Source organism: Aegilops tauschii, chromosome 7 (genome assembly GCF_002575655.3).
Source record: "Aegilops tauschii subsp. strangulata cultivar AL8/78 chromosome 7, Aet v6.0, whole genome shotgun sequence".
NCBI classification, from domain to species: Eukaryota; Viridiplantae; Streptophyta; class Magnoliopsida; order Poales; family Poaceae; genus Aegilops; species Aegilops tauschii.
In genome coordinates this window covers 187,393,630-187,409,467 of record NC_053041.3, presented here as the reverse complement: position 1 = coordinate 187,409,467, position 15,838 = coordinate 187,393,630, and positions in this window count along the sequence as shown.

The window sequence follows — 15,838 nt, the reverse complement described above, 5'->3', positions numbered from 1 at the left end:
CATAACTATGCGCTTTTCTATCAATTGCTCGACAGTAATTTGTTCACCCACCGTAAATTATGCTATCTTGAGAGAAGCCACTAGTGAAACCTATGGCCCCCGGGTCTATTTTCCATCATATAAGTTTCCGATCTATTTTATTTTGTAATCTTTACTTTCCAATCTATATCATAAAAATACCAAAAATATTTATCTTATTATCTCTATCAGATCTCACTTTTGCAAGTGGTCGTGAAGGGATTGAAAACCCCTTTATCGCGTTGGTTCACTACAAAAAAAAAGACACTTCCGTGATGATACGTGTTCGTCACAGTAGGTCGCGTTTTTTGTCATGCATGTACATCCATGACAAATTTATGACAGAATCAAGATAGTCATACCTGTGCTGTCGTAGAAGTGTTCCATGACATTACCAAAATTATCATCACGGAAGTGTCCACTTCCATGACGATAAATCGCGCGTCACAGAAGTGCTTTCGTCAAGGGTGACCGACACGTGGCATCCACCGTAACGGAACACCGTTAAGCTATCGGGTCCGGTTTTGGATCCGATAACACGTTAACAACCCCGACCAATGGGGATTTTCCACGTGTAAAATCATCATTGGCTGGAGGAAACACATGTCGGCTCACCGTTGGGACAGATGTCATCCACTCATTGGACCCAAAGCGCCTATGATACGTCGACACGTGGCACGGCCCAACAGAGGCCCATTCCTGTGAAAAGGCCGGCCTGTTTGACTTGGTCAAAAGGTGGCGGGCCGGCCCACGGCAAGCCTGTTAACGGCCTGTTCACATATAGCCCATTTACAGCCCGCTAACCCAGGGCCCGTTTATGGCCTATCCGAATTAGGCCCAGTAGCGTCATCTGGGCCGTCCAATATAATTTCAGCCCGTTTTAACTTCCGGCCCATGTATGGCCCATGACGTCTTTTGGCCCATCTGAGGCCCTTAGTAACCCTTGGCCCGTGGTAAAACTGGCCCGTAATGAACAGTGTATCACTTTATACCCATTAACGGCCCATTATTCCGTTGGGCCGTTTCCAGCCCATGTTATCTTTCGGCCTTCTCAGGGCCCATTTATTCTTGGGCTCATTTCCAGCATTCGGTAACTTACGGCCCGTTACTGTCATTTTCTGCTTGTGGGCCAAATTCAGCCCGTGCTTACAGTCCGCCCGTTTGTGGCCCGTTAATACGTTGGGCCATTTTCATAGCGTCATCAAATACGAACGATTAACGATGGCCCATTATGGTCGACCCATGAACGGACGATTCCAACTCTAGCCTGTTTACGGCCATAAAGCGGTATGTTATTGGCCCATGTTTGGGCAATCGATGATACGGCCCGTAGAAGGCCCATTGATAATACGACCCGTAGAAGGCCCATCGATGATACGGCCCGTAGAAGGCCCATTGATAATACGACCCGTAGAAGGCCCATCGATGATACGACCCGTAGAAGGCCCATTGTTTCTACGCCTCGTAGAAGGCCCATTGTTTCTACGACCCGTAGAAGGCCCAGTGTCACTACAATGAAAATGTAGCCCATGGTTATTGTGGCCTAGTTTTAAAAAAAAGGTTATTGCGGCCACTAGCAAACCGCGGAAAAAGAACAACACTGACTACAAGCAAACAAATAAACAAGACAACAAGGAAATAAATAAGCAAGCAACTTACGCTAGGCTATCACGGCTATTACACATATTACATCCACTGGGCATCAAAGTTCGCCACCAGTGCAAATATAGGGAACAAAGCAGCATATCATATACACTAGTTGTCAAAGTTGGCGACCAGTGCAAATAAACGCTGCAGCAAAACATGTCCAGAACTGAAACCACTTCAGAAGATCTCAAGAAACAATATCCTGGGTACCCATAATGCTGGCAAGATGCTTAGCAAGCTTATTAACTTTCTCTTATTTGGCGCTTAAATCCTCCAGCGCTTGCTGTTGCACCAGAAAGTATGCATCTGAATTCTGCAGGGACTTCCTCAGTCCTTCAGCTTCCTGTCGCAACACATCTGATCAATGTCTTTCAACTTGAAGCTGAGACTCAATAAGACGAACTGATTCAGGCAGCGAGTTCGAAGAGCTTGTGCCAGCGGTAGTGGCCAGTAACTCGAACACTACATCAAGACAGGACTTCTGGGTTCTCTCACTGTCGTCAAGGTAGTTTTTATCAGCTTTCTTGGAGACCAACAGGGATGTCTCACTATCTTGAACCTTATCTGCATTACTTCCTTCACCATTGCATAACGGGGTACTGTTCTCCAATATTTTGTCCGCATTCTAAAAGAGAAACAAGCAGACACATCACAGGTTTACCATGTTGTATATGAAACTCATTTTGGTAAATCAGTTCAGTAGTAAAGTGTACAGGATAACAGCATGAAACAAACATATATCTATGTACCATGGTCACTTTATGGTCTATATCATTCTAGTTTTTGTTGCCAAATCAAGATAGAGACACAGTTCAAATAATATTTGTTCAAGACAAAGCAGAATAGACAGAATATAAGTGTGGGAAACTATAGAGACACTTGTAATGTGCATGACATGAGAACATAACTGTTTATTCAATTGAAACTGAAATCAATATAGAGCAAGTTACAACAGCAAACCAGTTAAAGAAACAAGTTTAAAACATACCTGTTGCGCCATTGGAGTTTCAATTCCATCCTTCAAATTTGAAAATAGTTGGTCTGAGTAAATACAGTGATGCAAGAGCAAAGGAGTATGAACCATAGCTACAGAACCTGACCTGAGAACAATTCTTCTTCTCCTTTAGCATTGAGTTGGGATTCAGAGTGGTGGTCCTCATGCTTTGGGCACTGCAGTTCCCTTACTAACTGCTCGTGTTTGGGTGCTCTGTGGTGGAGACGGTGCTGTGTCAACTGGAACTGGGTTACTATGTGCTAGGGTTGGGGTTAGAAGGGGTGTACCTGGTTCTCTGTCCAACTGGGTAGGGGTACAATCTGCGAGAGTCTGGGTTATGTGTGGTGGGGCTGGTTCTTGGGCAAGTACAACCGTGGTTCTATCTGCATCAACTGGTAGCACTATCTTTTCTGAAGACCGTGTTGTTAATCCCTTAGATACTGCCATCACCCTCTCCAATTCAAATGGCTGATAAACAAGAAAAGTAATTGAATGTACAGACATTGTATGATAGACAGGTGCAATGGATAGTGGGGAATAAAAGAGGGTATGAAATAATTCACATTTATGTTGTCTAACCAAACAGGATAGCATGACACATTTTCACATATATGATGGCTAACTAAACAGGATAGCATGATACAATTTCACATTATGATGGCTAAAAAAGATGGAAAGACATAGTTCAAAATATGATGACTATGTAAACAGGATGACATGATATAACTATATAATGTGTTTATTAAATAGGTTGGCATGCCATAATTCACATACATGCCGCCTATGGAAACATGATAGCATGATATAATTCCCGGATAGAATGACATAATTCAAAATATGATGACTGTAAACACTAAACAGGATGAGATGATATAACTATATGATGTCTTTATTAAATGGGTTGCCATGCCATAATTCAGATAGATGTTGTGTATGTAAACATGATGGCATGATATAATTCAAATTTATGATTTATATAGTAAGCAAGTAAGCAGATGGCAATCCATATATGATGTAAAAACTAAGCAATGCAAGACAACATGCATGACATGGGTAATATAACCCTGCCAAGTTTGAGTATAGACCTCAGGGGGGAAATAGGACTGGTCATCAGTCTCTGAATCCTCCTCCGAGGAGCTCTCTGTATCCAACAAGATGTCTGCTTCAGCAGGTAGCATTGTCTGCTCTGAATACCTTGTTTTCACTCCAGATACTTCCATCACCACTTCAAATGGCTGATGCAGAGGAAGAGTAGTTGAATATACAAACGTTGTCGACAAATGGAACACGTAATACAAAAAAATGATAGCATGATATAATTCACATACATGATGATTGGCTCAACAGCATGGCATTGCATAATTCACATATATAATGCCTTTGCAACAAGATAGCATTGCATAATTCACATATATAATGTCTTGCAACAAGATGGCAATGCATAATTCACATATATGGTAATTAGACACTAAACAGGTGGCATTCACACAAAGCATGTCTAAACTAATCAAATGACATCGCAATGCAAGACACCATACGCACGATATGAGCAACATAACCCTGCCAAGTTAATTAGAGCATACACCTCGGGGGGGGGGGGGGAATAGGACTGGTCATCTATCTCTGAATCCTCCTCTGAGGAGCTATCCGTAACCAGCGAGATATGCGCTTCGTCAGATAGCATAGTCTGCTCTGAAGACCTTGTTTTCACTCCAGAATTTTCCATCACCGTGTCAAATGGCTGACGCACACGAAGAGTAGTTGAATGTACTAACATTGTTGACAAATGTAATACGTGACGAAAAAAAGGATGGCCTGATATAATTCACATATAAGATGACTGGCTAAGCAGGATGGCATTGCAAAATTCACATATATGATGCCTGGCTAAACAAGATGGCATTGCATAATTCACATAAACGACGAATAAACTAAATAGATGGCATTCACACAAAGCATGTCTAAACTAAGCAGTTGACATATTTGATGTATAAAGTAAGCAATGCAAGGCACCATATGCATGATATAACCAACATCAGCATGCCAAGTTAGAGCGAAGACCTCATGGGCTAAATAGGAGTGGTCTTCTGCTTCTGAATCCCCCTCAGAACAGTTATCTTCCTCTTGATTACGATCCGAAATGGGTGGACGGGGGGCTGCCTTTGCGCCCACCATGGAGCGACGTCTGCATGAAATTTTATTGCCACGCAAGGCTCGTCTCTTTTGCTCTACATGTTCAGTTCCATTGTGTACAATAACTGACATGCATAGGAATAAAACATAGTGAGATTATGTAAGGAGTGCATGCACAAATCCAGAGTGATGGTAGCAAACTGTGGATAGACCCAAAACCAATGATAGCAGGCAGATAATAGCTTTAGTTAAAAAATACAGATAATGGCTCCTTTAATGTTTGTTTGCACCCAACATGAAACTCATAGTAGACACCCGAGATTAACTAGATAGTAGACAGATAGTACTGATTGCTGCCCCAATATGCACCCCACAACCATTTAAAAACTCAAGTTTCAGCATAAGTTTGGACCTGACTCAGAGTCTAATAGGTGAACACGACGATAAAGTAGCATGTCATCATATTAAGCGATGCATAACGTAAGCAGACACGGAAGAGTGCGACCTCTCTTGCGTGTAGTCCTCAAGGTCATCTGCTCAGTTGATGATGGTAATGCAGTTGTCGTGGTTGCCGGCGGCGGGGAAGAAGATCTGAGGCGGCGAAAGACAGTCTAGAGAGCGGATCCCTGCTGTGGTGAACCTTTCCGTCGTTGGAGCAGCTGAGCTGGGGTGGAACACAGCACCGCAGGAGCAGGGCAAACCACACAAGGTTTTCTTTGACACATATCTGTAATAGAAGTAATTGTGTAAGGGCTTGTTTGAATTTGAGGATTCTAACAATGCAGGGATAGGAAATAGACAGGAATATGATAGGAATGCACGTGCAAAATAGAGAATTAAAAAAAACAGGATTTCTGCCAATCCGGGTGTTTGGTTCACAAGAATTGGAAGATCACAGGATGCAAAGAAGCATGGTGAGATTAAGTCAAACCACAAGAAAATGTACAGTTATAATGCTATTATGCTACTATCTCTTAGTCTTGTGCTTCATGAATAGGAATTTGAAAAGGAGGACAAGTGGAAATTAAAATTCCTACGGTTTTTCTTTCAAGGAGACACTAAAGGAACAAATCCTACAGTTTTCCTTTGCTCCGTTCCTTTGCACCAAGTTCATGAAAAGTAGTAACATACGAAACTTTCCAATTCCTATGTTTTTCATTCACTTTTCCTTTCAAGCACTGGCGATTCTAGTAGGCGGGCTTGAGCAAGGAAAAGCCTACACTAAAAAAATGTTTTGTGCTACTTCTATTACTTTGGACCCAGGCCACTGCCCTACTAGCTCAACTCCCAGGGCCATCGACAAATGCACAGCTCAAACGTGCAGAGATAAATAATGATGGTGTTCAAGAGAGTCCATCACAGATAGCTAAGTTGCCTGGTACCTCACTGCTTTTCATATAGTAGGATAAAATAATCGTATTTCCCGTTACTCCGTGTGCTCAGTGGACAATATATATAACATGTAGAGTAAAAAAGATATGCAACAAGTGTACAACCTCTTTGGCGAAGCCATGTCGATCTCAGCGTGATTGGGTTGGCCGGAGAGGATGCTCCGGCTGACTTGGCTGTCGGAGGAGGGGAAGAAGATCTTAGGCGTCTGGAGATGGAGCCCGAGGTACTACTCCGCTGTGATGGAGGGTTTCGTCGTTGGAGCAGCTCCGGTGAGTTGTACGACGCCGAGGCTGAAGCAGGACAAGAGAGACAACGTTAACCTGAGTGGAATTCTAATAGCATCTCCAATAGATGACGTAAAATACATAACCACAAAGTGCTAGATGTATACATCAGCCGCTCATCTCTGAACTTAACTGTCAAAACTGAATTTAACTGTCGAAACTGAACTTAACTGTCGAAACTGAATTTTGCTGTCGAAACTGAATTTTACTGTCGAAACTGAATGCACTAGAGGTGAGGCTACACGTCAGTCGACTGACTTTTTCATCTCTGGTCAGTCGATCTTGCAGCCGTTGGATACGAAATCAAGGGCCTGCAGTTCATCTTCAACCTCCACCCCCCTGAGCCTCCAGCCACCACCGGCCAAACAGCCGCCCCGCCCGCCCCGAAAACACTCCCCACCGCTGGTCCGCCGCCGCACCGGCCATCCCTCTAGCCCCCCCGTGCCGAGCTTTTTCTCCTGCGATCCCCACGCCACCGCCCCACCACCGCCCCCACCCTGAACCCTAAGATAGATAGTGGGGTACTTCTCCGGCGAGCCCCCCTCCCCGCTGCGGCTGGTTCTTCCTTAACTCCGGCGAGCCCCCCACCCCCTGAAAATCGACTGACCCAAAAGTCGATTCAGTCGACTGAAGTGTAGCTAAATCGGAGCAGCATCGCAAGCAAGAGCAAGAGCGAGAGCAGCAGCGCGAGCAAGAGCAAGAGCAAGAGCAGAGCAGCAGCTCCTACTGATGTGGACGTCGCTGCCAAGGGAGCGACGCCATGGAGGAAGTGGCCGGCGACGCCGCGGTGGATGGAGCCGCGCCATGTCGGCTCGGGACCGAGCGCCGGCAGCACCGTGAGATCGAATCAAGAAGAAAATGCGGCGATTAGTGTACAACCTCTTTGGTGGCGCCGATTAGGCCGCAGCTTCATCCGAGGAAACGGTGATGCTGATGCTCTTCCGGTGGTGTAGGTGAAGACGGCGGTGTGGGAATGGAGGTGGCGCGAAAGACGATGGGAACGTCGGGGCAGCTCCTTGGAGGTGGAGGACAGGGTGGCTGAACCTCCGGGACGACCAGATCGACGACGGATCCTCATCCGGTATGGTGGATGAGGGACGTCGAGGTGTTGCTGTGGACGACGTCGTCGGGGAAGAGGCTCCGGCTGGGTGGCGGACGGAGGAGGGTGTGGGGCTTCGCAGGTTTTCCCGGCCTCGGTGTACGAATGGGTGGGCGGATGGGATGGGAGTGGGGAACCATGGCTTAGGGACGCACTTGTCCGAAATGTGGGGTAAGTTACGAAAGTACCCCCACCGATTTGAGGCGGTTCTTTCGGTTCAGGGGTATCACGGGCATTTCGCGTGTCGAGATTTCACAGGAGGTGGGAGTTTTTGCGCGCGTTGTAATTTTGGAATAGCAAGGCGCGGGTTGAGATGGAGGGAGTTGTCGGAGCACAACGAGACAAAGATATATCTTAAATATTTCGGGCTAACAAGGCGCGGGTTGAAGAGGCGGGAGTTTCGCAGCACGATAGACAGAGACGCTAGCTTGAAATTTCGGCATAACAAGGCGCAACTTGAAATTTTGAAAGAACAAGCTTAACGTGTACCCAAAAGAAAAAAAGACAATTTAGACTAGTATGATATACTACGTACAATGTGTTTAACACGCACAACACACACATAGACACCATTTAGAATAGTAAGGTACACGTGTATTGCACGCATGAGATTTGGCAACCAAATTATGAATAAATACCACATTATAGCATGTAAGCTTTGAGTCATATATGCATGATGTAGATGTTCGTTTAATTCTTATAGTTCATTTCATTCAAAATCATCTAGTTTTTATAAGAAAGCTAATCTATTTCAAGATTCATGGAATTGTGTGTTGTAAGGCATAAAGTAAAAACAAATCATGTAGAAAAACATTTGGGCAATTCTGATACGGAAGATTCTAGAACAGAGAAGAAGTGCTTGTGTTTTGAGGTTTGTGCATTATGCTTAAGTTCAACCATAGAGACTTCTAGATTGTACATGTGGCAAAATCTGGTGGAATCTAGATGATATCCAACGGCCAGTAGTGCTCAAATTTGCCAGCTCTGCACCATCGGATTGGCCTCATCGAGCGACCATCTTTCAAAGTTAAAGTTATCCGCACACTATATAAAAAAAATATAAAATATAAAATATATAGGGGTATAGATATATATATATATGTGATGCGAAAGCCACCCATCATCTCCAGTTAGAATAGTTTGTCCATGCACGGATGCAATGTGGCCAAACGATGTCTGCCATTGATATCTCAAATTCAAACCAATCTGACCTTGTTCAATGTGTATACATTGCAACATGCTCGTTTCCAAACCACACCGTACAGATCTCCGTTATATTCATGCATGCATGGGTTTCAAACATCATGATCTCCTATTCAAATATTTGAATTCAACTTTACATTGATTATGACCTCACCTAGTCTTTTACACGCACACATTGGTCTTCTCTTTATAATTGTACCACTAACTTTCTCTCGTGCATGCATGCACACACACTACCAGTCGGCATTATCCATCGCACACATGCAATCTTTTTCTTCAGGTCGGTCTCCCATGAAGGCACACACACACACACATCCCCCTCTCCATCATATCGGGCATTCTTTATTTCTAACATGCATGCGCAATGATCGATGTTCCTCTATGTGTGTGTGTATATAGCTAGGTCTTTCATAGTTTTCCACATAAACCGATCAATCTATATATCTAGTGAGGTCTCACCCTCTTTCCCACGTCCACATCGATCAATCTATACCTCTCTATATAGGATTACATATATAGCTAATACACCCACATTAATTATATATCCAACGCCCCCCTCTCATCATCCATGCCTTCTGCTTCATCTCTCAGACGCGCGCACAATGGCCAAGACAGGGGCAGCAAGGGCCCTGCCCCCCTAACATCACTATATATCGAGGCTAATATGAATGTGATCATTAGACAATTGCTGGTAAAAATGGTTTAAGTTGATGAATTGGCCCTCCTCGTAAAGGATTAGCAATACTTGGCCCCCTAGCTCATGGGACATTTTTCATGGCTCCGCCACTGCGCGCAACAGCGCACGTTCTCGCCCCCTCTCTCTAAATATCGATCTCGTAGTTGTGCACTCCTTCACAGTCTCCCTCCACTCGGCCCCTCGCACCATCTTCTAGCCCCCCACCCGATTTTGCCACATGTACAATCTAGCAGACTCCATGGTTGAACTTAAGCATAATGCACAAATCTCAAAACAAAAGTGGTTCTCCTTTGTTCTAGAATCTTCCGTATCGTAACTGCCCAAACTTTTTTTCTAGTTGAATTGCCATTCTTTGTTTGTACTTTATGCTTTACAACGCACAATTCCATGAATCATAAAATAGATTAAGGGCTTCTTTGATTCAAAGGATTCTCGAAGGAATTTTGGAGGATTCTAATCCTTAGGAATTTTTCCTATCTTGGTTGTTTGATTCGTAGGATTGTAAACCATAGGAATTTTTCCATACGATTCATTTGCACTAGATTTCATAGGAAACATCCCATCCACTCAAACCTCTTTGAAAGAATTCTGTGTTTTTTCTATGCACAATCAAACACTCGTACCATCCTGTAGGATTCAAGACGACATTCCACTCTAATCCCATGTTCTTCCTATTCCCGCGTTTTGGAAATCCTAAGAATCAAAGAGGCCCTAGGTTTTTTTTAAATAAAAACTAATTGATTTTGAATGAAATGAACTATAAGAATTAAACAAAGGTCTACATCAGGCATATATGACTCAGAGCTTACATGCTACAGTGTGGTATTTATTCGTAATTTGGTTCCAAAATCTGACGCGTGCAATGCGCGTGTACCTTACTAGTACTTCGAGTATGTGCAAAACACAATGGCACGCTACACAGTGTCTCTCTTATAGTTCATGAAGCCACGTGGGCACGTGGCACATGTGGAGGCATTGTCGCGACATCCTTGTGGGGATTGATCACAGTGACGTGCTGCTGGTTCCAGAAGAATGTACTCGTCCTCCCTGAGCCGCACTGGCGGTACATGCACGAAGCGAAGATGTGCACGCATGCCACGCACGCACTCATTCCCTCGCACGCACACGCGGGTACATGGGTGGACGCAATTTTGTACGAAGATCCACCCCATGTGATAATTTGACGCGTGTAAAGTCCTTCACTTCATTGATGGTCAATTAATACAGCGCATGCAAATTGAGTGGACGCAAGGGCGGAAGAAAGACGTTACTACTCCACTGCGCGCATGCGAGTAGTTAAATCATGGGTTGCTAGTAGTACTTCCATTGGTCTCCTTCGTATTTTGTGCCAATTTTTGACAGTAACATAAGATTTACGCATCTGAGCAGTGCAGTCTACTTGAAATTTATGTTACACTAAACTCATCGGGAGCCGTTTCGGGCCTCGAAACCAAAAACCATCAATTAATCTTTACCTTGTTCCCATCACATTCGAAAGTACTAGTGCTACAATTAAGTGCAAGCCTGATCACACCTACCAGTACGTACCAAACCTGAACGTGTTCCCACTATGCAGGTTTTAGTACTAGTGCTAGTACTTAGGCTATAAAAAGGGGAACTACCTAACCGAAAATTACTCTACCTTCCTCCTCATAAGTCCTGCTTCTTCGACAGTCCTTGCCATGGCCGGTGTGCAGAGCTCTAGGTCGAGAACTACTCGTAACAAGGGAGCGGCAACCAAGGCTGCGGAAAAAAAGAGAGGGCTCGCCGCCACGCAGAGACCTCGAAAGATCTCTCACGGGCAGGCGATGGCTCCCAGGAGCGCCCTAGACGCGGAGGCGAACATGCCGAGCTGGCGGCGCTGGAGTCGTTATCCCTCGACGGCATGCCCGATCAGCTCAATAAGCACCTCAATAAGCAGAAGGAGTTCATCCACGGCTTGGTGGAGCTGCTGAAGGAGAGCCTCGACGACATGCCCGCTGAGCTCAATGAGCAGGGGGAGTTGACCGCCGGCTTGGTGATGCTGCTGAAGAATAGCATTGCCTCGGAGAAGAAGGCGACCGGCGAAATCCTGCAACTTCAGGAGGACAACGCAAAGCTCTGCCACGAGCTCGACCTGCTGAAGGAGGAGAACGCCGGCTGGAAGAAGCTGCATGAGAATAGTAGTTCCTCGATGAAGATGTTGCAGGCCCTCGTCATGGAACCGAAGGAGGAGTTGGCAAAGTTCCGCGTCGAGCACCCGGCTGCTGTCAAGGTACGTAATGCCTCCGTGGAACAGATGATGAAGGCTCGCGTCGAGAAATCCCACGTCATGGACACAATGATGAAGATGGCGGAGGAGACGCGCAAGTAGATGGAGGTTGTGGAGGCGATGAAGAAGCAGTTACGACTCCGCGGCCAGCAACCCTTCATGTAGTGAGAGCAGCGCCCCAGACTTGTGTGTGCGTCTTCCTTCTTTTTTTGGGGTGATAATCCTCCTTCTTCTTTTGCTCCTGTGTTTCTTATTTTGCTTCGGGTGTTTCGCTGCACGTGTCACCTTCTCTGCGAGGCATGAATCGAACAATGCTAAAAATGAGATGACTAGCAAATTAGATCATTCTTTATCGCCAATAGAACAATGCCTCTTGCTAGTAATATATAATAAGAGTAGAGAGTAGAGGATATGGCACTGGGCTGTCGTGTTTCATGCTCCTCCGTCGTACTCCAGTGGAAAACTTGAGTATACAGCACGGTTCTTTGCTCCTCCTCAGGTCGTCGGCACATTTATATGAGCAGTCAAATCAAAAGGCCCCGCCTTCCAGCAGTAATGAGCCGTCAAATCACAAAGGCTCTCGCCTCTCGTGAAAAGGACCAAGCTAGACTGCCCCGCCCTCTAGCCTTTTAAAAATGTATACATTTGTACAGTAGTAGTATCGATGGATTGTGCCATGGAGCAAAACTAGTCTATAGCTCGCCACAAGGCTATTCCTGTCGAACGCCAAGCGTAAGATATGTATCCGACGGTGCCAGTTTTTGCACGTACACAGCAGTAGAAAAAGAACTAGTAGTACCATGGCATATGCTACACCACGGCCGAGAAAACGTGCCGACGTTACGCCATCCGGGAATAGTGCCGCACTTCGAAACTAGAACCGTCAATAAATCTTGAGCGCGTCTCGTCACATTCCAAATTACTACTACTACCACGCTATATTTAATTGCAAACCTGTTCACACCGATCACAACCTAAACGGTTTCCCACTTAGGAGCGTATTAGTAGTACTCGGTTATAAATACTACTATGCTAAGATGACTGCACATTCCTCCTCAACTCCTCATCCACAAGAAACAACCAAGCCATAGCCAGCGTGAGTTCTGGGTCGAGAGATTTCCACCGGGGAGAGGTGAGCATGGAAGAGGAAGCACGAGAGATGTCCCGCCTCGCCGCGAAAGCAGCCGACATGTCCAGCCGCGCAGTAGTAGCAGCACAGAGGTCCCGCCGCGCCGTCGATGTAGCAGACTGGTCCGACCACGCCGTGGAAGCAGCAGAGATGTCCCGCCACGCCGCTGAAGCAGCAGGGAGGTCTCGCCGCACCGCGGCGGCCTGGGAAAATTTCTCGCAGGCAGGCGAGGACTCTTACAGGCGCATGCATGCGATAGTCCATAGCCAGATGGATCAGATCTCCGGCTGGGCGAGGATGCAGGACAAGGCTACCGGCGTCATCCGGCAACTCGGGGAGGGCAATGCGAAGCTCCAGGGCAAGCGCGACCTGCTGAGGGCGAAGATCGCCGGAAGGGCGAAGCAGGAGGAGGAGACCGCTGCCGTGTTGCAGAGGACGGGCGTCATCATCAAGAAACTTATGGACAAGAATGCCATGCTCCGCATCGAGCGCAACAGGCTAGTGGAGGAATCCATGGATGCTGCCAAGCAGCGTATTAAGGACATGAAACTGATGAAAGAGATCATCGCCCGCCCGAGAACTAGTGTCCGCGACCTGCAGCGCATAAAGAAAGTAGAGATCAGCGAGCTAGATCGTTGTATGCGTCTTCCTTCTTCTTTTGCCCTTGTGTATTTCGGGCGTAGCCGCATGTGGCTTTTTTAATTATCTTCCTAGTTATGTAAGACAATTATTATCCACTCTCGTCGTCCTTATATATATTCATCAGTCTTGCTATAAGTTGCAGTAGATGCCATATAGGTCCGTCGGATCTTACATCAAGATCCGTGCAAAATTTTCTTTTCAGATTTTCTTTTTTTCTCTCTTAAATCTTAATCGAGTGAGACATTGCCATGCCATTAAACAGAGGCTCGGGCGCCATTAATGTTACCTTGGGACAGAGGTGGATGGCAGATGGAGGTCAAAGGGCTCTCCCCCCGATAAGCACGTGCAGGGGTCTGATCGCACGCCTCCCGTACTCAAATAGCTACCCTGCACGGCGCCTCCTAGCTAATAAAAAAAGGGGAAGCGTGGCGGCACGTAAATGGTAAATAGAACGCCCACGGTTTCAATAATACTTGTGTTTCCGATTGTAACGTGACAGCACTTGTTCCAAAATGACTTTGTTGATTGTTAATGTGTGTGCCTTTGCAAATCGGACAGCAAAATTACCACAGCATGTTGGTGCCATGTCATGGCACCAAGCCAAGTTTCATGATTTTCATGCGTGTTTTGGATTTACAGGAATTAAAAAACCAAGTTTCTCAATGTTTCCAGCCGAGCCATGACGCCCAGATGTTTGAATTTCATTCCCATTTCTGGCATGGGACCTAGAAATTTACCCGAGGACACACATGTGATTTTTTAACCAGCTTTGATGCACTAGAGCATGTGCTTGTATTTAAAATTTGAATTATGCACACAAAGGTGACACGTTCCCTCTCAAAACCACGAGCCTTCTTGACAGAAGCTCCGGTTTGCAAGAAACTTATACCAAAACTTGTTCCTATTCTGCATTTTTTACCACAGCATGGTAGTACCTTGACATGACACCATGCCAAGTTTCATGCTTTTCAGGCGTGTTTTGTATTTACAAGAATTTTAAAACCAAGCTTCTCAATGTTCTCGGCCGAACCACGATGCCCAGATGTTTGAATTTCATTCCCATTTCTTGCATGGGACCTAGAAATTCACCCGAGGACACACATGTGATTTTTCAGTCAACTTTGGTGCACGGGAGCATGTGCTTGTAGTTCAAACTTGAATTATGCACATTAAATGACCAGGAACTCAATTAATGTATAAAAAAGGCCAAACGAACCCAGAATAATTCCAAAATTTAACAGGGCACTCATATAGTTCTATGTTGCCTCTGTAAAGAAAATCTGGCGGTAGGCAGCGTATATTGTTTCACACACAAAGGTATAAAGAAATAAAGAAATTAGCCCTATTTAATTCTTGGGTTCTTATTATTTATGCCACTAGTTGTGTATCACTACTCAGTCTTGCCATTAGAAGTTACAACTACTCAAAAAATGCCATCGATCCGTGAGATGCCTGCTCAAAAATGCAATTAGATATCTAAAAAATGCCATCGTTAAGTTAGATGTTTGCTTAGAAATGCCATTAAACATTGTTATTTTCACGTCAAACCCCGCTGACCATGTTACATGACAAAAATAAGCCGATTCTCACAATGATAAGTTAATGGTGTCCAGCACAACACACCCCTCAAATAAAACTAAGCACCCTGGAATTCTTTGACAAAACTAAGCACCCTGAAAGTCTTTGACAACTAAACTGCTGGCTATATGATGTTGGCCATATATATTGTACGTATATAATGTCAAGAAACAAGTGGTAGTACTATACCAACTAAAAGATGAGATGTACAAAATATAACGAGAAGAAACATAACATAGTTCTGCTGGGGGCTCAGCACAACACACCCCTCAAATAAAACTAAGCACACCAGAAATTAAACTAAGCAACTAATCCGGTAGACACTGCATTAGAACCACCATGAGCAACGACACTGCCACCTTACTCGGAGTCCTCGTCCACATCCTCGACTTCGTCCTTGTCCCTCCTCCTCTTGGGCGATACTTCTTTGCTTGAACCGCACACTTGGCTCTTGATCTTCATCCAACCCTTGTAGATATTGAAACAAAGGTAGCCATCCATTGCAGCGTAGTGGATGTGGTCCATATCTAGTACATTCCACTGCCATGCATGACAATGAAACGTGTATGGAGGTTTCTCTAGTTTACCGTACGAAGGATGAACCATGGCTCCTGCCAGGGTCAGCATTGAAGGCTGATCAAGGGAGGGCACCAGCCCTTCCTTCTGGAGGTCGAAGGGGTCGCCTACAACGAGGCCTATCCGACCCAGGATTTCCTTGTCATTCGTAAAGTCTATAGTAACGAATTTGACTCGGCTGCCCTTGAGGAACTT